Here is a 23,657-nt window from a genome sequence, read left to right as displayed (position 1 = left end):
ACGTGGAAAAAGAGGGAGAGCGGGTATACACTTACTAATTGATAAGAGAATTCTTCAGAAGGATGCCTACTATTTCAACCCTCCACTCCGCCATTCTCTACTTCCGCGTTGAAAATGTTTCAAATATTTAACAAATAAAACTAATTATTCAAAAATAGCTGAATCTCCTACAAAATGCCTAAGAGAATTCATTTTTTTAGACTATTTCTTTGTTTCAAGAAGATAGGATAGCAGACAGCTTTGGGAGAAGAACAAAAAAAAAATTCTACCTTTATTTTTAAGCCAGCACTTGACTCGGGAAATCAGTTAATTATTAAGCGTGTTTCATTTTTAAAAAGCAAATGTAATCATTGCTTCTTTGTTCCCGATGTGAGCTTTACTTGGGAGTGGAGATGTCGTTCTATTTGAAGGACTGTTTGCTTGAGTTCAGAATTACCCTAGGGCAGTGGTTTATTGATAAATCCATTTTCTTGTATAATAACCACTTCACTTTTACAACATTCTCCAGCATTCTGGCTATATAACCTTTAGCCCTTTTTTTCCTAGGCCAAAGAGGCTCTATTCCATGGTACCCAGAAAAAGCAACCTTGTCTTTGTGGGCTAACTTGTGCATTCCAAGTTCCAAAGTAATTTGTCAAGACTTTCTCACAGAAACCACACAATTAAGGTTACTTGTAGCTATAGGGACGGCAACATTTTAAAACTCATATGCTTATGTGCATACATTTGCATGTGCTTAAGGCGCCTCCATTCAGAAGTAGAAAGGTCCACTTTATAGCGCTGAATATGGAGGGTATGACTGAGTGACAACACAAAGGCTTATTTAAATATTATTTGTCTCCATGTTCATTTATTCTCTGATGACAGAAGAGTAGGCTAAGGACTTTTATCTTGAATTCGCTTCAGTAAATCAGTATTACGCTTTCTTCTTCTTTCTTAATTGTTGATGGATGCTTGGTTGGTTTTTGGCTTGTTTCTGCTTTCTTGTCTGTGTGTTGGAGATTTATTCGTGGAGCAGGAAGGGGGAAACCTCTGCTGGCTAAGAGGCGTTGAGATGCTCAGGAATCTCTCAAGTAATTTTTTACAATTAAAATAAGAAAAGAAGACCAAGAAGAGAAAGGAAAAAGAAGGCTAGGTTAGCAAGAAGACAAAGTCTTCTGAGCCTGTGTAACAGGCCTGGCCCAAGTGCATTCTTGGTGCTGGGATGGACCTGACACTTCCTTTCAGGATAATGGGTCCTGAGCCCGTCTTTTGTCTGCTGATTAACTGCTCTGTTCATTGACCAAACCACTAATTGCTATGCTCCCTTATAGTTAGCCTACATTCTTACATTACTGTAAGAATTAATGAGACACAATTACAGCTCCCAGAAATCTCAGGCCCCGCCAAGAGCACAGCACTCCAGACGAATTAGAACTCTCCACAAGGAAAGAGGGAGGGGGAAATGAATTGATTGTTCACAGGAAGCAGAATCGTTTTCGTTGAAAATTGTGGGTTTTTTTTTTTATTTATTTGAAGTTGTTTCATAATTAGGCCCAGAAGGTGAAGGGAAGAAAAGAGAAGAATGGACAAAGGACTTGGGAACCCAGCTCTCACTGAGAAATGGAGGTGGAGGCATGGAAACCTGAATTACACAGATGGATGAAAAACTCAGGGGACAGGGAACACAAACGCAATGCTGCAAATAATACATAAAATTTATAACAAGCCGGTGGCTTGAGTAGAGCATTATTACATGTGGAAACACACTCCAACCAACATCCTTCAAGTCTTAGCCTCCCACATAGACGGAACTGCTCTATCTAAGCAAAATTTGATTTATATTGATAATCTTCAGCTCACAGAATTTGCTGATGGCTAGAAGCTAGGGCTTGTTTGCCAGGATTTGATGAAGAGTTGTAAATGGGGGCTGGGGATATAGCCTAGTGGCAAGAGTGCCTGCCTCGGATACACGAGGCCCTAGGTTCGATTCCCCAGCACCACATATACAGAAAACGGCCAGAAGCGGCGCTGTGGCTCAAGTGGCAGAGTGCTAGCCTTGAGCGGGAAGAAGCCAGGGACAGTGCTCAGGCCCTGAGTCCAAGGCCCAGGACTGGCCAAAAAAAAAAAAAAGAGTTGTAAATGGTCAAAGAGGACATAGTTCTCTGGCTAGACAGTGAGAGGGAAAGTGTGACGATTCCTATATCAAATCTTTTGGGATTGAAAAAAAAATTTTATATCAGCACTGGTGGCTCACAGCTATAATCCTTACTACTCAAGAAGCTGAGATCTGAGGGTAGCAGTTGGAAGCTAGTCTGGGCAGGAAAATCTGTGAGATTCTTAAAGTCCAGTTAACCAGAAAAACAAAAAGGAGATGAAAGTATGGCTCCACTTGTAAAGCCAGACCCTTGAGTGAGAAAAGATAAGGGACGGCACCTTGGCCCTGAGTTCAAGCCCTAGTAGCAGTACCAAAAAAGAGGGGGGAGGGAATATTTTAAGTGTGAAAATATTTCCTGAACACTTTAAATTACCAGTATTCTAAAACTCTTTGTTAGATGCGCTTCTCTGGTAGGCCAGCTACTAGACAACGAACGGTCTTCCTGTTAAGATTACTAGGACAGGCCTCGAAATGGAGATAAAACCACCGCCCGGTAGCCCCAGCCCAACTCCAGCTGTTACCACCGTCACTAAAAAGGGGAGGCCATGGTCCAAAGGCTTATGCAGCTGACAGAACTGCTTATTGGTGCTCTGAGTTTTCAAACTACAGGTGATAGTTTATGAAAGCATGTTGAGAAATAAATGGCGTGCACTCATAAATGGTGTGTTAGTGAGAGATCTCCAAAGAAAACATCCCGGGTACCTCAGTTTGTGACTTACTCCTGTGTTAATGAGGGAAACAGTAAGATGTGCTAGGCCCCACAAGGTGGATGGATAGATTGTAGACTCAAACAGAGCCATTTCCAGGGAGGGCTGCGGAAAGCAAGATGCCCATCTAACAGTGAAGAAAAGGTTTGCTTGTGGTACTTTAAAGAAAGTAGAAAAGAATATAATGTGAGACTACTTTGAAAAGCATAACAAGATTAAAATTGTACAAGTCATGGAAGAGAGAGTGAGGGGAGGGGAAAGAGAGGATTTGCTTTTGTAACTTTTGATGATTTTGACACCATTGGCAGGCTGGACAGTGGTCACTCATGCCTGTAATCTTAGCTACTCGAGAGGCTAAACTCTGAGGCTCACAGTTCAAAGCCAGCCCAGGCAGGTCTGTGAGACTCTTATCCCCAATTGACCACCAAAAAGCTAGGTGTGGGAGCTGTAGCTCAAGTGGTAGAGCACCAGCCAACACAGAGCACCCAGGCCCTGATGATGCACAAAAAATAAAAATAAATACTAAGTTGTTGGTCCGAAATACCACACTATCAATAGCTATAACTGTGACGTGGAAAAGGTCCCTTCTAGACAAGAGATGCGATCGTGTGGGTCACTAGGAGGTGCTAGAGGTAGAGCTCCAGGAAATATTGGAAGTGATGGAGGTCATTCTGGAGGTGGTAGACATCTTGATGGGAGAGGAGGCTATGGTGGTGCAGGAAAGGCAGTTATGGAAGACGCGATGATAGCGCTAATGGATTTGGTGTATCTAACGGTGGTAGATATGGTGGTGGTCCTGGATATAGTGGCAGAAGAGGCTATGGGGCAGACCGGGACATGGAAACCAAGGTGGTGGACATGCTATTGGTGGAGGAGAATATGATAGTTACAACTGAGGAGGACATTTTAACAGCATTAACTAGAGTGGCAATGGTACCTATAATGATTTTGGGAATTATAGGGTAACAGCAATCAAATTATAGATTAATAAAGAAGGAGCAGTTCTGATGAAAGAAGCTACGGCAGTGCATATGGTAGAGGTTATGGATATGGTGTTGGAAGAGCTAGATATGGTAGCAGAAATTTTTAAAGGCAGCAGAAAAGGGGCTACAACTCTTAGAAGGAGACAGAGAGCAAGGAGTTGTCAGGAAAACTGTAGGGTTACTTGGAGACAGTTGTCCCAAATGCTTTAGAGGAACTACTAAAATCTGCCACACAAGAAATGACAATCCTTAGTCAGAAAAGTTACTGCTGATTAAACAGGAAACTTTTTTGTGTTTAAGACTATCATAACCACAGTTTGCAGAAAGGGTAGCTAGTGATTAATGTTGTGTCAATTAGATGTGCATTCCTAAGGTCATTCATCTGTCCTATCTTTTTACTTTTTACTGCATAAGGTACATTGCCCTGTAAATTATGGTACTGGTACCAGGATTTTTTTAAATTAAGGAATTTTTAGCCCGGTGCCAATGGCTCATACCTGTAATCGTAGCTATTCAGGAGTCTGAGCTCTGAGGAGTGAGGTTCAAAGCTTATCTCAGCCATAAAAATCCATGAGATGCGTATCTCCCTTAACCACCAAAAAGCAGGAAGTAGATCTGTGGCTCAACTGGTAGAGCACTAGCCTTGAGTAAAACAGGGACAGTGCCCAGGCCCTAAGGCGTAAGCCCAGAACCAGCACCAAAAGTGGTGGGGGTGGGGGGGGGAGTGAGGGAGGACTTTTCACTTAAAAAAAAATAAAAGAAGATCACTGGGCTGAGTGTGACAGTACACATCTGTAACTCAGCACTCAAGAGGTTGAGTCCCAGGCCAGTCTGGTGTGTCTCAAAACAGAAAGAAAAGGGGGAAAAAAACAATACTCTGATATAAAAAGACTATTTTAATACAATCTTCCCTTAAAACAAGGCCTAGTTCATATATTTATATACATATATGTGCACAGATAGACGATAAAGAGAGCTGAAGAGAGGGCGAAAGGTGACCCTGAGATGATGGAGAGAGAGAACATATGAGAGAAAGACAGAGAGGCACTGAGGAGACACTGGGAGAGAAAGTCAGTTTGACAGGCAAATCAGTAGCAGCATTTCACTTCCGATGGCACAGCTTGCATCTTCTTCAAAACTCAACTCAACACCAGAGCTGTACTCTGTGTATTATGTTGGTGTGGAGGGGGAAGAACACCGTCCCTTCGGGTGTGCACGTGTGTGTGTAGGCGTGCAAGGACTGTAGTGCGTGCGTATGGGCAGAAGCAGTCCCCACGGAAGTGAGAGAACCCTCGTCGAGGCTGGAAGCATCATGAGAACCACAGCAAAGCTCGGGACTTGTGTTACGCTCGGGCGTTCACTTCTTCGCAGACGCCGGGGCAGCGGGGTGTGAGCTGGCATTAGAAGCTTGCTGTGGAGGAGCGTCGCTGGGGGCTCAGCTCCGGCCTCGCCAGTGTGAGCACACTGTAAAAACGTAAAGTAACAGTAAAGTCCTGCTACAACGAGAGCAAGGAGCTGGGCAATGGTAGCCCGGGCCTGTCACCTTAGCTCCTTAAGAGGCTGAGATCTGAGGATCCCAGTTCAAAGCCAGCCTGAGCAGTGAAGTCCATCCCCCAATAAACGACCAAAAAAGAAAAAGGAAAACAAAAAAAAGCTGACGTGGCGCCGTGGCTCACGCAGGAAGGCGCCCAGGCCCTGAAAACCCAAGGCCGAGGACCAGCACGGAAAGCAACACAACAGAAGAGAAAGGGGGGTGCAAAGCATGGGGAGCCCGGAGCAGAGGCCCCTCCCTCAGGACAGCCGTTCCCTCGTGGGATGCCTGCACCCTCCCCGCTCGCAAATCTTATCCACGCTGCACGTTCAGCCCCTTTGCACGCCCGCCTTCCAACCCATCCTCCCAGCCAAGGGAATTTTTCTTTCCTATGACATCCCAAGGCCCATGCTGCTTGTACCAACCCGTACCAGACATCCGTCGCTTCATCACGCGCAGTATCATCTTCCCTGGGCAGAAGGGCCTGCATGTCTGTCTACACTGCAAATTCCTCGAGGAAACGAGAGATAACTCCTCTCCCTCCACTCCGGACCCTCGGTGGGCTCGGACGCACCTGGAGAAGTTAATGAATATCTCAGGAATGAAGAAAGGCCTGAAGGCGTGAAGCAGTACAGACAAAGGCAAATAGGAGAGTGAATGAACGTGAGCTTTGGGAACACACGTAGCAGACTTGGCCCGGGGTTAGGAAATAGGCCTAGGACCGTGCTCTGTAGCTCCTTTGGCCCTCTTTCTTAGCATAGATGTCAGTGGCTGGGGAGGAGACTTTGAAAGACTTTAAAAAGAGAGTAGGCTTCCTCAGAAGTTGTAGAAAGGAAAGAACCTCATAAATGGGTTAGAGGTGTGAGGTGAAATGCAAGTAGGTGTGTGTGTGTGTGTGTGTGTACATGTCCGCACTCCAGTCCTAAAGCTTGAACTCGGGGACTAGGCCCTATCCCTAAGTTTTTTGCGCTCAAGGCTGGTGCTCTACCACTTGAGCCACAGCTCCATTTCTGGCTATTTGTGGGGAGGGGCAGTTTATTGGAACTTAGAGTCTCATGAACTTTCCTGCCTGGGATTGGCTTTGAACTGCAATCCTCAGATCTCAGCTCGTCAAGTAGCTAGAATTGTAGGTATGAACCACTGGTAAGCCCAGGTCAAAAGAACACATTTTGTGCCAAGAGGCTGGTATGGTTGTGGAAATGTAGGGAACAAGGTTTAGGACAACATTGATCTTCATCTCAATGCCTCAGTGAAGAGCAAATGTTAGGGGATGTTGTTCAGTGGACAGAGGATGAGTCCCAGTACCACAAGAAAAAAAATTTTAAGATGCAGTGTGTTAGGTCCACTCCCTGAGGGCTCCATGTGGATGCCCCCACCTCATTAAGTCTCCACCCAGATACCTGGGTAACCAGCAGACCTGGAGACAATTACCTCCCCTTGCCCTGAGGTGACATCCTAATCCACCTGGCCACACCCCTTGCCCCTGCCCTAGATATAAGGCAGGGCTGGGTGGGGGTCTCTCTCTCTCTCTCTCTCTCTCTCTCTCTCTCTCTCTCTCTCTCTCTCTCTCTCTCTCTCTCTCTCTCTCTCTCTCTCTCTCTCTCTCTCTCTCTCTCTCTCTCTCTCTCTCTCGCTCTCTCGCTCTCTCGCTCTCCCTTCTCTCCGGCCATGGGTCATCTCGGCCACAGGCCAGCAGTTCGGTAATAAACTTTCTCTCCTGCCTGAATACCGCGTGGCGTTCTCTTTTACCGGCTACCTACTTTAAAAACCTAACACAGTGGATTAATGAAAGGGTGATAGGAAGGCCAATCCAAAGTATATGCTGTCAGCCTTACAGCTGTGTGTTCAGCATCTTCAGATTCAACCAATTGTAGACTGGACATATTTGGGGAGAAATCATATCTGTACTGAACAGAGAGCTTTTCTTGTTCTGATTAGTACAAACCATACAGCATCACTCTACAGCATTTATCCTGTATGATTTAAAGTACTGGGGAGGTTATAAGGAAAGTCTACGTATAGGTTATACAGGACATACTAGGCTACATTATAGAAGATGGGCGCATCCATGGGTTTTGGTATCCACCGATTCCGGCCTCCTGTGTCTGACAACTGGGACTGTATTGCTCTTAAAATGTACATGGCCTGGAGGAAGAAGACACTAGGGATAGATACGGAGAAGAAAGGACAGAGTTGGAAGTGAACTTGAACAAGATGAGCAAAGACAGGAGCTAAGCAAGCGCTGAGAGGCCCCTCTCCATACCCTGGGACTTTTGCTACACTTAACTTGTTTTCACATAGCAGCAGCTAAATGTTATCGACACTTGAACTACAGTAAGAGCCTACTGGACAAGCTAATTAAGACAAAAACCTATCTCAATTTTCTGTCATGCTACTAATTTCATCTGGACAGGAAATAGTCATTTAAAATAAACCTAGTAAAGAAGATTCGAAGAGAGCAAGAAACAAACTGTAGACATTCTTTCTTTCTAAGCACAAAGAAAACCCCAGCAATTAGGGACAATTAGATATAGGAAAAGTAAGAAGAATATTGAAGAGAGAAGGAGTGAAATACTGTAAAGTCAAACATCTAGACCTTTCTTGGTAGTGTATTGACTGTCAAAATGAACCTTCACTTTTCCTCCAGATGTTTAGCATATTGTCAAGACCATCTGAATCAGTGTCCTAGCTTTAGGGAGGTCACCAGGGTCTCATGTGAATTGCCTGGTAGATAAAGCTTTGTTGTTACATTTTTCAACTACTCTCATTACCTTTGGGCAGTTACAGAACAATGTCAGTCAACACCCAAAACAAAACCATGGGGATCACTGTATTCTGGTTACCTTAAAAGTCAATTCACTTTACTTCTTTCCATTTTTATTAAAAGATGAAAGAGGGGGCTGGGGATATAGCCTAGTGGCAAGAGTGCCTGCCTTGGATACACGAGGCCCTAGGTTCGATTCCCCAGTACCACATACACAGAAAACGGCCAGAAGCGGCGCTGTGGCTCAAGTGGCAGAGTGCTAGCCTTGAGTGGGAAGAAGCCAGGGACAGTGCTCAGGCCCTGAGTCCAAGGCCCAGGACTGGCCAAAAAAAAAAAAAAAAGATGAAAGAGGATAACTAGAAAATCATGTTTGAATGAGCAAGATTGTGAGTACTTTATTAGAAATTGCACTCATTAAAATAGTGTTTTAATTAAAATAACATCAAATATCTAATCTCACTAGTATTAAATTACATTTATATGGCATTGTATTATGATACTAATTTACAAAGCTTAAAAATAAAATGGTTTTTGTTGGGGGGTTTTTTGCCGGTCCTGGGGCTGGGGACTCAGGGCCGGAGCGCCGTTGCTGTCCCTAGATTCTTTTTGCTCAAGGCTAGCACCTTACCTCTCCATCCACAGCCCCACTTCTGGCTTTTTCCGTGTATGTGGTGCTGAGGAATCAAACCCAGGGCTTCATGCATGCTAGCCAAGCACTCTACCACAAAGCCACATTCCCAGCCCAAGATTTTATTTTTTGAAAACAGAAAATAAACCAGGTCTGACCAACAAAGGGGCAAGCAGAACATTTGACCAATTTAAACTGATTTAAGCCTTGTGAAAGATCATTAGCTATTCGAAGTGAGAGCATGCAAATTATTTAAATCAGAAATTCCACTCCTTTTTTTCATTGGAGAAGTTCCCTGAGAAATTCAAGGCGTGGCTCAGTGGGTAGAGCACCAGCCAATGAGCAAACGCATCAGGTACCAAGTTTAGTCCCTATCTCAAGCCAAGAAGCTAGAACGTGTTGTTGGGGTGGGAGACGGCTAGAGGGGCAGAGGGGAAAGGAGGGAAGAAGGTGGGTGGAAACCGTCCTCACTTTCCATGCACCTGTTGGGAGAAGGAACCGGTCACTTGAAGCAAGATTGGAATAGATGAGGGAGAAGGATGTACAGAGTGACAATGAAAAAAGTGCCCTGTAGTCATAAGTTGATAGGGTGACTGGAAAACCCTTTGTACAACTACTTTAAGAAAATAGGGGGCTGGGGATATAGCCTAGTGGCAAGAGTGCCTGCCTCGGATACACGAGGCCCTAGGTTCGATTCCCCAGCACCACATATACAGAAAACGGCCAGAAGCGGCGCTGTGGCTCAAGTGGCAGAGTGCTAGCCTTGAGCGGGAAGAAGCCAGGGACAGTGCTCAGGCCCTGAGTCCAAGGCCCAGGACTGGCCAAAAAAAAAAAAAAAAAAAAAATAGGAAAAATAAAGAAGGATAACAATGCGAAAACAAATGTTCTGCATGCACAAACGTTTCAATATTGTTTCTAAAAGTGAAAAAAACAGAAACAACACATATTCAAAGTAAGTCATTGATAAAATGAACTTTGGTTAACTGGTAAAATTGACAGTAAAAGCATATGACACATTGAAATTATCAATATAGACTAACCCAAAACTGCACACACTATCTCTAAATAAATTCAGTGTTAGAAGAATATTTGTGATTATAGTTATAATTTTATAGCATTCATGAAAAACTCTGAAAGAATGTGTACAAACGAAGCACTGGTAGTTCACTGCTATCCTCGTAGCTACTCAAGAGACTGAGATTTGAGGGTCACAGTTCTCAGCCAGTCTTGTCAAGAAAGTCCAATTAACCATTAAAAAAGCAGAGTATGGCCAAGCAGTAGAACACTAGCCTGGAGTAAAAAAAAGCTAAGGGACGGTGCCCAAACTCTGTTCAATCCCAGTATCGCACAAAAGAATAAGACACAAAAACAAAAGGAATATATACAATTTAGCAACAGCTGTCATAAAAGAATGGCAGCAGAGAATACCAGATCCTACTGGGTATTATGCTACACAGCTCTGGGGTTGGGTTTTTAATAAGAAGCATTTGTAAAATCAGAAAAAAAAAAAAGTGTTAAAAGAACAGGGCTAAGCTACTTGGGACATGGCTCAAGTGGTAGAGCACCAGCCTAGCAAGTGTGAGGCCCTAAATTTGAACCCTACTATCACTAAATTTAAAAAAAAAAAAAGTAAACACTTCAACCCTTTTGAAGTTTCTTCCTGGACAGGAACAGTAATTCTACTACTAGGGAACATACAAAGATTTCCTTCCAAAAATAAAACAGCCACAAACTGGGAGAAAATAGTTACAAAAGGTTCATCCAATAAACAACTGGTATCCAAAATATACAAACAACTCTTAAATTCAAGAAGAGAAAGTAGAGCCAATCTTTTATTGTACATGGCAAGTAAAAATATACATATTCAGCATGAAAAGACTTTCAATATCATGTCACTAAGAATTACAAACTAAACCAAGAACCTACCATACACATGGTAGAATGGCCAAAATGCAATGCAATGGCAAGACCAAATGCTGAAGATGAAGAGGGTTGGATGCAGAGCAGCAAGAATTTTCCTCCGTTACCTACGGAACAGCTTCTTTGGAAGACTGTACTTTCTTACAAAACTAAACACACCCTTACCATACAATCCAGAAATCACATGCCTTAGTGTTTTCCCAAATGACCTGAAAACTTCAGTCTGTGCAAAAAAACAGCACACCAACATTCAGTACACCAATATTCAATATTCATAGCAGCTTTTTTATTTTTTATGCTGGTCCTGGGTGCTGTCTCTGAGCTCTTTTAACTTAAGGCTGACGCTGGGCCCCTTGAGCTACAGTGCTATTTCCAGCTTTTTTGGTGACTAACTGGAGACAAGAGTTTCATAGACGTACCTGCCAGATCTGGCTTTGAATTGTGATCCTCAGCTCAGCCTCCTGAGTAGCTAAGAGCCATTGAGACACCAGCACCCAGCAGCGTTTTTTTTTTTACGTAATTGCCAAAACTTGAAAACAACTAAGGTAACCTTAAGTAATCAAGTGACTAACCTGTAATTCATACAGATAAGAAAATATTGTTTAGCACTAAAAAGAAATGAGCAGTTAGTATTTGGAAAACTTGGAGGAAGCTTAACGATCTGTCAGTAAGCAAGTGAGAGAAGCAAGTCTGGAAAAGCTAACGCTGTGATTCCACTTATGTGACATTCTAGAACAGACAGTAAAAAGGAGTGAAGGGGGCTCTAGAAGGGCCAAGAAGAAGAGCATAAAGGAGTTTTGGAGTGATGCAAATATTCTGTGCAAAAGCACAATGGTAGGTATCTGTCATGATACATCAGTCCAAAGCCACAGAATAGGCACACAGACAGCCAACCCTCATATAAACTGTGAGGGGTGGATGATAACAACTTGTGGATATAAGTTTATCAACTGTACTGTCATGAGCCGCTCTGGCTGAGGGTGTCAGTAGAGGAAGAATACGGACAGGGAGTCCCTGGAAACTGTTTTCTGCTCAGTTTTGCTTTGAACTTCAAACTGCTCATAAAAATGTAGTTTGTCCATCACTGTGTGTGTATGTGCTTGTGTTTGTGTGTGTATGTGTGTGTGCAAGCACACGTGTGCCAATACTGGGGCTTGAACTCAGCGGTTCTGTGCACTTGCTCTTTTGGTTCACTTAAGGCTGGTGCTCTAGCCTTTGAGCCACACTTCCATTTCCATCTTTTTGCTGATTAACTGGAGATAAGAGTTATAGGAGTTTTCTGCCCAGACTGGCATCAAACTGGGCTCCTCAGATCTCAGCCTCCTACGTAGCTAAGATTACAGTTGTGAGCCACCAGTGCCCAACATCTATTAGTCTTTTTTCAAAAAATGAAATCATAGCTATTCCACAGTCTAGAAACTATTCCCTTATGTCATGGTCCAAATGAACCTTCAATCATTAGAGATCACAGTGACATAATTCACATCTAGAAGTATGCGTTAGAATGTGAGGTCATCTTTTCCCACAAGGCCTTGTGTGTGAGAGAAAGTGTCTGGGACCCCTGAAGATGCAGACAACCAGCAATCCCTTAATAATGTGTGTTATGAAACAGGACACTGACTTATTTCCAAGCTGAAAGAGAATTGTTCTGCAGCCAAGATATTTCTCAGCTTTATTCTTCAGGACATTTACTCTTAAAAGCTCAGCTGTTGTTATTGTTGGCAATGTTGCTACTGAAAAGAAAATTCTAGAATCCATATATAATCTATAGACATATAACATACCGGGCCTACTTTGCTACACTGGGGAATAGAGGTAAATATGTAGCTCATAGCTTCTGTCTCTGCCATAATTTTACTACCTCTAAACATGCAAAAACCTTGGAAGAACCCTTACCTTAATCACAAAATTAGAACCATGCTTTTTTAATGTCTTCAGGCCAAATGGTATTGGTACAATTTATTGTATTAATTGCTTAATTTTTTCACAGTAGTTTGTGCTAACAAAGACTCCGTCTATGCAGCCCTACTTTTTGGAGAGGCCAGCCAATATTTCTTTTTTCTAGTAGCAGTATCTACAGAGTTCAAAGCATTTATTTGACAAGGTTTACACTCAAACATTTTTAATTTAGTTTATGACATGCCTTCAAAATCAACAAGAGCATTTAGGTGCCATACTTTGATGATAAATTCAGAAATTAAAATCTTATTTTGAAAATGTATTTGTTTTAATAGTGTCCGTTTATAAAATAATCAACATTTAATTTTATTAGTAAGATCTATCAACTAGATTTTACATGTATATTTTGTTTCTAAAGGGAAATGTATACACACTTCTAAACCTTGAGAGTTTAGGTTTACTTTAAACATTTGCAGCGGTATGAATTAAGAATAAATGTTGCCCATCAGTTCCATTATAATGCAATTTTTTGAGTACCAACTATACATCAGACACTGTGTTAAGCAATTGGAAGAATAACAGCCAGTGGCTTTGTTGTATTCTTAATTCAAATATATTATTCCCCAAATTTGAGATCTTTGGCAAACAGTGATTAACACAGAATCTTTCTTTTGGTCTTATTCATCAGAAATCTCTTAACACTGGAGATAAGTTGTGCTGAATTTTTCCAGTACATGATTTGGTAAAAAGTTAAAGAAATGCTGGATTCTGCATTAGATTGAGCAGGTAATGGTGTTTTCATTGACAATACTGTTAACAAGACTTTGGTTGAACGTTGCTTTGACCTTAGCAGAGAGCTCTCATCCTATAATGCAGCTGCTTCTTTACAAAAAAAAAGGAGGGGGGGCGGGGGGCGGGGGAACATGTTCATGAGTATCAACTTTCTTCTTACAACTTTCTCTGCAGAAATTTTTAAAGAGAAGTTGTACTTGGGATAGAGGAATCATTCACCTAGGTAGATGAAGCCAAGAAAGAAACTTAAAAGCAAGGGCTCTTGCTGGGTGCAGGTGGCTCTTGCCTGTAATCCTAGCTACTAAGGAGGGGGCTGAAATCTGCAGACTACAGTTCAAAGCCAGCCCAGGCAAGAAAGTCCAGGAGACTCTTATCTCCGAATAAACTACCCAAAAGCAGGAAGTGGAGCTGTTTCTTAAGGGTAGGTAGAGTACTAGGGACAGCACCTCGGCCCTCATTTCAAGCCCCAGGACCGGCACATTAAAAGGAAAAAGAAAAGAAAACTCTCATGTCTACTGCTGGATAAACTAAGTTATTCTATGTTGGCTTTGGGTAAAGTAAAATTAAGGAGAAATTCATTTTGTTTTTAGATGGGTAGAAGCCAGGTACCAGTGGCTCAGGCCGATAATTTGAGCTCCCTCAGGAGGCTGAGATGTGAGGACCATAGTTTGAAATCAGCCCACAGGAAAGTCCATGAGACTCTGATCTCCATTAACTACCAGAAAATAAATAAATACAAAGGTAGAAAGATGATAGTATAATTTTTGCAAATGTAAGTAGTTACATTTCAGGGCCTTCTTCATTCAAACTAAAAACCTTTTCTGAGCACTGTCCCATTGTTAAATACAAAGATGACCTTTAAGAGAATTGGATGGTAGTAAGAAATACAAAAGAAAGGAGAAATTCATTTTGTTTTTATTTGCCAGACATATGCCCACAATTATGACATTATTAAATATCCCTTACATATCTGCCTGATTTGTGGTTCCATCTTGCAGATTTTTTTTTTTTTTTTTTTTTTTTGGCCAGTCCTGGGCCTTGGACTCCGGGCCTGAGCACTGTCCCTGGCTTCTTCCCGCTCAAGGCTAGCACTCTGCCACTTGAGCCACAGCGCCGCTTCTGGCCATTTTCTGTATATGTGGTGCTGGGGAATCGAACCTAGGGCCTCGTGTATACGAGGCAGGCACTCTTGCCACTAGGCTATATCCCCAGCCCCCAGATTTTTTTTTAAATAAAACAGAAAAGCGAAGAAAAGGGCGGCATTGCTCACAAAGAAATGTACTTATTACTTATAAAACTGGAACCCCTCCCTCAGCACCTTTATAAACAACAATAAAAATGTTTAATAAAAAAATAAAATAAAGTTAGCTACTCCACAGGCTGAGCTGATTCAGGCTCAGGAAGACAACCCTGAGAGACTGTCGCCTACAATTAACCAGCAAAAAGCTGAAAATGGCGGCGTAGCTCAAGTGGTAGAGTGGAAAACTCACAGGCTCAACGCGGAGGAGTTCCATGTTCATGGGCGTCAGTCATCAAGAACCTTCGTTTCTGTAACAGCAAAAGGCAGAAGATAAATGAAAGGCGAATGCGTTCATGTTTAGTAGGCGAAACGGCCTGTGTTTGAAGAGGAGGTTAGCGGTTGCTTCCCTAGTCAGGGGCTTGGTTGACACTGTCTCCAATGTCACAGCGCTTCCTTCTTCCTCATCCCTGACTTCCGAGACCACAGCAGGCCCGCCACCTCCCCGGGGGGCCCATCCTGCTGAGCAGGGCCAGCCCCTCCTTCCAAGCAGTGGGCCACTCTCTCTCTTCTGGCCCAAGATGCCAGGACTCCCTCAGGTTCAGTACGCGACGGTCCTGCCGCAGCACAGGGCCAAGTGGTGTCTTCCTTCTATGATAACCTGAACACCTGTTACAGGGCCTCGGGGAAGAGCCACGGCTGAATGGGAGGACGGACTCCTGGCATCGGAGCTCCACCTAGACGTACAGCCATTTTGAAACTTGAATAAACCAGTTAATCAAGAAGTTTTCTCTACAATCAACAGCTTTACATTAGAATCAATTTAGTCAATGTCTTTCCTCAACTAAACAACCAGAAGATAATACCACGAGAATAATACCAACACATGCTTATTTAATAAAGCTAAGCTATTACCTACTGGTAAACCAATCTACAAAGCATTTAAATGTGTTCTTAGAGTGCAGAAAAGTGCTCCTAACTTCCGATAGGCATTATTTTTTTAATCCATACATTTGAAATGATCTGTCAAAGGAGAAGAAACAAACACATGACAAGAAAATTACTCTCACTATTTAAAAACAATAAACCTCACGCTTATTGATACTGTACTTTCCCAGCATCTGAGGCTCTGGTGGCCAGGCTGGGCCTGGCTTTCCTTGAAAGCCTGAGACGAAGGCCCGTGGGCAGGTGTTTAATTGGGAAGCGACCCCACGGTGCAGACGGGAAGATCAGGGAAGAGACCCAGGGCCGCGGGGACGGCCACTCCGCGGGCGTGCACTTGGCTCGCCACGGCTGCCGGCCACGGCGGGAAGTCCTGCCAGGATCTCCTGAGGACTCTCACTGAGATGCTCCCCAGAGCTGTCCACCTAGGGGGAGAAAAGCAAGAGCCTGTGTGCATCGGCTTTTTGCCCCCATTGGTCAGGAGCGGTCCCTCAAGCAATCACTTTCCCTTTCACACGCACACACACACACACACACACACACACACACACACACACACTTCCTAATAGCTCAAGCCTGAGGATCGAGCGAGTTTCATGCCTGGCATCCACAGAGAAGCTCCGAGTGGGACAGGAACTTGTCACATGCTTGAGCAGAGACCACTGCAGCCTTAGACGTTTCCTGTGCAGGGACAGCCGCCTCCGTGCAGAGCCTGCACCCGGGGCTCAGGAGCCAGGTCTCCCCCTCAGCCCCTTTTTAACAAGTAATATGGGCATTTTGGATAATATATTTTAGTGTTTGTTTTTCTTATTTCACAAACTTTTTTTCTATAATGTTCTGTCAAGATATACAGGAACCTACTATTATTTTAGTTTCTTTCCTGTGTATCACCCTCTTGGTGTATTCGTTTGTTTGTTTGTCCCCGCACTGAGGCATAAACTCAGGACCTGGTTGCTTTTAGCTGTTTTGCTCAAGACTGATGTTCTACCGCTTACACCACACCTCCATTTCTGACTTTTTGGTGGCAAATCGGAGGTTAAAGACTTGGAGAATTTCTTGTGCAGGCCAGCTTCAAACTGCAATCCTCCAATCTCCCCCTCCCGAGCAGCTAGAATTGCAGGCGTGAACCACCAGCGCCTGGCTTCTTCATTCATTCAGCAGTGTCTTCACCTATGGAAGAAATACACACCATTCAACCAATGCCTGTTGTGCATCACACTGTGTACTCCCAGTGAGTTACTGGTGAGAAGTGTAGAGCTAGAAAGGCACAATCCCTGGCCTCTCACTCCACGATGGACAGCTCTGCCATTTTGATGGAGCATGGGCAGTGCTGCAAGAGATGAAAAATGGAATCCCAGTGACAACAATGCATGACGGGAGAACCAGGGCTCAATAGGGAATTCCAAAAGGAGATGGTTATGTGAGCTTAAGCTCAGCTTCAGTTAGCCTAATTGGAGAGATGAAGAAATGAATTTCAATTCCAGACAGAGGCGCATGGAGATCAAAAGCATAGACACAGAGGAGACTGATCCGTACGCAGCTTCATTCAGCCGGGGACCGACAGAACCATCAACAGGAGCTCATCACAGAGGGGAGTTAGGAGGACTTCATATCAGACCAGAACTTTCCTTTAGGTGGCAAAGAGGCCGGCTTGTAAAAGCAGTAGTGCCATGATCAGACTTCTAGTCCTCTGGAGAACGGGAGGACTAAGAGAAAAACATTGGAAAGTGGAAACATTCGTTTGGAGGCAAGTAAAATAGTATTTTGTTGACACATTTAGTACATATTTGTTGTGTATGGTATGTGGCAGATATTGTGGGCACTGGAGGTAGAGCAGTGAAAAGAAAGTGATGGTTCTGGTGGTAGGAGGACGGAGGATGGTGATGTTTGTGGTGATGTCAATAGTCCTAGTGTGATTGCAACGGCAGTTAAGGTGCTAGTGGTGGTAGTATTTGTAACGGTGATGGTGGCAGTTGTCACAATGGTGATGGTGGTCGTAGCAGTGGCAGTGATGGTTGTTAGAGTGAAGGTATTATTATCACGGCAGTGGTCATAGTCGTGGTAGTTGTCATGATGATAATGATGGGGTGGTAACGGCTGTCGTGATGGAGGCTACAGTGGTTCTCACAATGGTCTTGGCTGTAGTGGTGATTGTCACGATGACGGTGATGGTCACAGCAGACGGAGTGGTGGTGGTGGGAATTGCCGCGGTGGTGTAGGTGATGGTAGTAGTAATGGCATCGTGGTAGTGGTGACAGTAATGGCAGTGGTACTGATGGTGGTGGCAGACATCTTGGTGGTGGTAGTGACTGTAGTAATGATAGTGTTACGACGGTAGTGATAGTAATAGCAATGGTAACGATCATGATAGTTGTGGTGGTGTGGAAATGGCAGTGAGGAAAGCAAAGATTGATAGTGTTTGTGTTTCTGGTCTTAGTAATCCTACCTCACTTTGAAATAGGATTGGCTCTGTGCTAGACAATTCCTTAGCATGATTTTTTATTTGATACAACTTTAATAGGTGAGACACTCTATCAGTTTCCACGAGGAAACTCAGTCCTCAAACAGTCTCTCCAGCTAGGCACTGCGTGTCCGTGTTCCTCATGAGGATATTGAAATGTAAGGAAAACAAATGATGTCTAAATAATATCACACAACTAGTAAGAAGTGAGGCAGGGAAGATTCAAAAGGCTTTGTTCCATAACAGAAATTTTGAAAACAAAAAAATCAGAGATGTAAGACACTTGGACATGCAACCAGTACCCAGGAGCAGGGCCGCTGGCTCTGAATTCTGCTACTAATTCATCAATCGTTGGGGTCAAACAGGGTTTTTTGGGGTTTTTTTCAGCAAAGTATTTACTTTACTTACACATATAAGATTTGAGAATTTTTTTCAACAGATCTAAAATCAATTTAAAAATAACAGAGGAATTACAGAAATCAAAGTTTTGTCTGATTTATTATAGTGCCATAAGCACTAATCCATGAGATATATGCATACCACTAAAACACATGAATTCACATCAGACTCAAGATATAAAGCATAGCAATTTTTCTTGCCTCATTGTTTGCCATGATTAACAACACAGGAAAAAGAATTGCCTAGCAATATGATTCTGTTTCAATAAATTGTGTGTTTTGCAAGTATAAACTAATTACCGTCATTTGGAAGAATAGTTAATAATGTGAGAAGACAAAATCCTCCAGTAGCTGAATATGTAAGGGTACGAAAAATTGATATTCAGGAGCTTATGTCTGTTAACAAATGGTGGAATACTTGCCTACTTGCAGGAATGAACAGATGGATGCCTAAGTGCCTTCTGGAATCCAATCAAGATGGAAGCGTTGATCTCTGGGCTCTTGGCTACAGATGATATTATGTAGGTATGCAGACATGTAAGTAGATAAATGCATATAGAATATATATCCCGGATTTTATCAATGCTATATAGAAATGTTTGTAAATATTTTATAAAGCCTACATGTTTTATTCTACAAGAATAAAAATAAAGGCCTGTAGAAATAGATTGTTTTACAAAAGTTACAGAAACTAAGGTCCTAACGATCTAAGTAATGAGTCAAAGTCACCTAAGAACATGAGCAAGAAAGTCAAGATGGAAACCTTAGGAGTCAAAATCCTAGCCCTGTACTGGCTCCCGTCCGTGATCCCTGCTACTCAGGAGGCTGAGGTCTGAGGGCTGTGGTTCAAAGCCAGCAGGCAGGAAAAGAAATCCCCAAGACTCTTATTTCCAACATATCAGCATAATGCCCAGAAGTGGCAGAGTGCCTTGAATGAAAAACAAAACCACTAGGGAGAGCTTGAGGCCTTGAGTTCAAGCCCCAGTACATTAAAAGAAAAATCCCTAGCCAAGTCTTCTGTCCATAAATTCAGAATGTTATACGCCTTCATTATCTGGAATATTAAAAACGGGTTGAGTCTATTTAAACAGCGTTGAACTCCGCCTTTAGTTAAGGCTCTTTCCCTTACTTGTATATATTAAAAACAACGTCCATTCAAAAGAAACAGAGATGTTAAAAGCTTCTCTTCCTGTCGGAGTCACATAAATGTAAACAATGTGAAAGAGCCTGTCAGTTGGTTTAATCTAAACAAACAAAAAAAATTAAGAATTCAGCCTTGTTTTACTTTTCCCCAGAAGATAGACTCATAATTAAACTTTTCACCTTTCCAAATTACTAAGTCTGTATCCTGCACAGTGGGTGGTTTTCTTCCAGACATTCTGCCTTGACTTGGAACAATGTAGAAAGCAGCAGTCCCCGAATGGAACTTATAGCTAAATTTAAGCAGGCATATTTTCATAGGATTAGCATGTCCTTGTCTTTCAACACTAAGTACCTTACAATTAACCGAATTTAGAGAGCGTATTGCTTCATCAGAAAGTGAGGTTTGAAGCCTTCGTGTCCGTATTGATGGAGGTGGTGTGTGGAAGGAAGCCTGAATTGCAGGCCGCTCTGCCCACCCTAGAGAGAACTCGAGAGGGAGCTTGCCACGCGAGGGGGGTCACGGAGAGGACCCCCCCACGCCCCCTCCCTCACGGTGACGCCCACCGTCACACGTCCACACTGACGTCCAATCCCCTGGCTCTGGTGGGGACAGGGGAAGAATGAACGCCTCCATGCGACTCGGGGCACTTCACCCACCTAGCCAGCAAGGAACCCACAGGTGCTACCACGGTGGTCACGAAAGCCAGTCCTTCCAGAAAGATCCATAAAATACAAGAACACATTTTCGAAGCCTACTCTCTTCCTGTGAGCATCAGGTGACCAGAGGGAAACGTTCAAGGAAAACACAAATCGACCTATGTTACTTTCAATGAATTCCAAACCAGCCAAAGGTCTTGAGAAGCGTTTCCATCGTGATGTTGCCGCAGGAACAGTTTTGAATAAAATCCAGTCACAAGGCGCGGGGAAGATGGTCCTTTTTCATCTTCCTCCTCTCCATCGTGGAAAGCCAGTCGGAAAGGAGTCATCCAGGGAAGATCAGGTTCTCCGGGCATTCCCCACTGGGAACTCCATGGAAGGGGAGAGAATTAATTTGGCAAATTGCTCAATTCCTCACCAGAAGCTGTGAACACAGCAGTTGGTCTCTGAGGGACAAGCTGTAGCTGCTGAAGGTAATGAGAGAAAGATGAAGCTCTTCCTAAGTATGGAGACCCTCTACCTGGTCCACCCCCAGAGGATACGTAGAAACCCTCCGCTCCTACCCGGGCCCCTCCCTTGAAGCTAATTAGCAGCCATGCTGCACATAAATAAACCCAGGAGGGGGTAAACAGAAGTGAAGAGAATTAGAGAGAACTGCAAATTATCACCTATAAATAGCTGTATGTCACTAATACAGTATATAAGATAATGAAAGGAGTTCAGAGAAGTCACAATCAGTATGTCTGTCCTTCAGGTCTCGGTCTGTACTCTTAATATCACATTATTAATGGAATAACCTAGTCTTCTAAATTGGAAGCTAGTATCTACCAAAATCAAGCAGAGTGATAAGTTGCACTCTTTTAAAAGTAGATACTCTCAGAATGTAACATGTCACTATTAGTTGAAACTTTTAGTGATAGAGTGAACCTAAGCAATAAACTGTGTTCACTTTTGGAACTGAAAAATATGCGTATAGAATAAATCTCATTCACTTTTAGAAAAATTGAGCGAACTCAGAGCCAAATATTTAGAGAAGCCTCACTAAAACATCCAAATATTTAACAATGAATGAATTTGCTAATAAGGAAAATGTTTGGTATATATTTGTATGCCACTGACTTGTGGGAAACATTTTTAACAAATCCTACTTTCTTGACTGTTCTTGTCTGACATGTACTCTGTGAAACCCAGTGCTTCGCTTTCTGCCGCTGCCACTTATAATTGACCATTGATCAGTTGATCATCTTATAATTGATTGATAAATGGCTTAATAGTTTCCTTGCATAGTCCACTAAATCTGAAGAAAAGTTTAAATGTTAACAGTAAAATAGTTTACTTCTGCTTCAGTTGCCATATGATTTCACTTAATTAGTAGGACAGTTGCTCCAAAACTTATCATCTAAATAGGAACACACATACACACATATGCATGTGTGTATATAGGTACACACACACACACACACACACACACACACACACACACACACACCTGAACACAAATCCCCCCACATCCGTATTTAATGAAATCTTAGAGAACAACATAGGGACTCTCATAAATGTGTCATATCAAGTTACCACCATTAATGCTACTATGTCAAGTTAAAATGTAAGAGGCTAATATTTACTCAGAAAGCAGCAGTTCTACTAAATAAATCTAAATAACTACATGAGCCAGAGCATGAAAGATAATGCCAGTCAGGTGCTGGTGGCTCATGCTTATAATCCGAGCTATTCAGGCGGCTGAGATCTGAGAGGATCAAAGTTTGAAGCCAGCCAAGGCAAGAAAGTCTGTGCGACTCTCCAATTAACTACTAGGAAACTGGAAGTGGAGCTGTGGCTCAAGGTGGTAGAACTAGCCTTGAGCGAGCACCCAGGCCCTGAACTCAAGCCCCACAACTGGCAATAGTAATAATAATAATAATAATGCCTATTTATTTATCCTTGTAGGAGACTGATCCTCCTTAGAAACCAAATGAATGATGGGGTATGTGTGTGTGTGTGTGTGTGTGTGTGTGTGTGTGTGTGTGTGTGTGTGTGTGTGCGTGTGTTCATTCTACAACATGTACAGGTACTGTAAATAGCAGAGAGGTACGGTGGTCCATGCCTGAAATACTAAGTACTCAGGAGGCTGAGACCTGAGAATCTCAATTCAAGCAGCCCAGCAGGTCAAAGAGACTTATTTCCATTGAACCAGTAAAATGTAGGAAGTGGAGCTCAAGTAGTTGAGTGCTAGCCTCGAGCAAAAAAACAGCTAAGAGGGCTGGGGATATAGCCTAGTGGCAAGAGTGCCTGCCTCGGATACACGAGGCCCTAGGTTCGATTCCCCAGCACCACATATACAGAAAACGGCCAGAAGTGGCGCTGTGGCTCAAGTGGTAGAGTGCTAGCCTTGAGCAAAGAGAAGCCAGGGACAGTGCTCAGGCCCTGAGTCCAAGGCCCAGGACTGACCAAAAAAAAAAAAAAAAAACAGCTAAGAAAGAGCACGAAGCCTTGAGGTCAAGCCCCAGCACCAAAAATAATAATAATAACACAGAATAGGAAAGGATACAAATAGTTAAAAACCTGCAAGTTGACACACATGAACAGATTTTCATGTTTCAAGCTTCCATAGTTTTCAATGTTTTAAAACAGTTGTATAGTAGTTTCAACTTTTTCCCTTTGAAATAGCAAACTGGGACTTTAAATAAGTGCATTGTTTTGTGCTTATTTAATATAACCAAGTAAAAAAAAACTATAGCAAACAATCATTACTAATATCAGGGGTTCCTTAGCTGGGCAGTCAAAAGTGTGCTGGGTTTCTAGTTGGTTGATAGGAAGGGAGGCCCTCCTGGCCTCCCCTGGGAGAGTTCTCTCCCCTTCCCTCTCCCCCCCACCCCCCCATGCTGAGGTTCAGGGTCCCCCACCCCTCTCCCCCCCCCACCCTCCCCCCACTGAGGCTTGAACTCAGGGTCCCCCACCCCTCTCCCCCCCACCCTCCCCCCACTGAGGCTTGAACTCAGGGTCCCCCAACTCTCTCCCCCCTCCACTGAGGCTTGAACTCAGGGTCCCCCACCCCTCTCCCCCCCACCCTCCCCCCACTGAGGCTTGAACTCAGGGTCCCCCACGCCGGCTCTGCGTCTTCGCTGGTGGCTAGCGAGCTGCCTCTGGAGCGGATCCTCTCCTTAGGGTCTTCTTGCTTCTCACCAGGACGCGCGCTTGAACTCCAGCCCCCCCTCCTGCTGCGCTCCTCACCCCTCCCGCCTCCCCTTGGGGAGACAAAGGCTCACAGCCTCCTCTGCCCGGGGTGGCTGGCACCATGATTGTCCCCAGCTCACACCCGTAGCTTGGGGTGACAGGGGTGCGCCTCGGTGCCCCGGGATGGGGTGAGAAGTGGCCTGGATGCCACACACGGGTCAATCCTCCCATTTCCAGCCTCCCTCCCGGGGAGAGCCCCCCGCGCCCCCTGATGGGATGCCGAT

This window comes from Perognathus longimembris, chromosome 18, assembly GCF_023159225.1.
Source record: "Perognathus longimembris pacificus isolate PPM17 chromosome 18, ASM2315922v1, whole genome shotgun sequence".
Classification (NCBI taxonomy): Eukaryota; Metazoa; Chordata; class Mammalia; order Rodentia; family Heteromyidae; genus Perognathus; species Perognathus longimembris.
Note: the sequence above shows the minus strand (reverse complement) of the source record.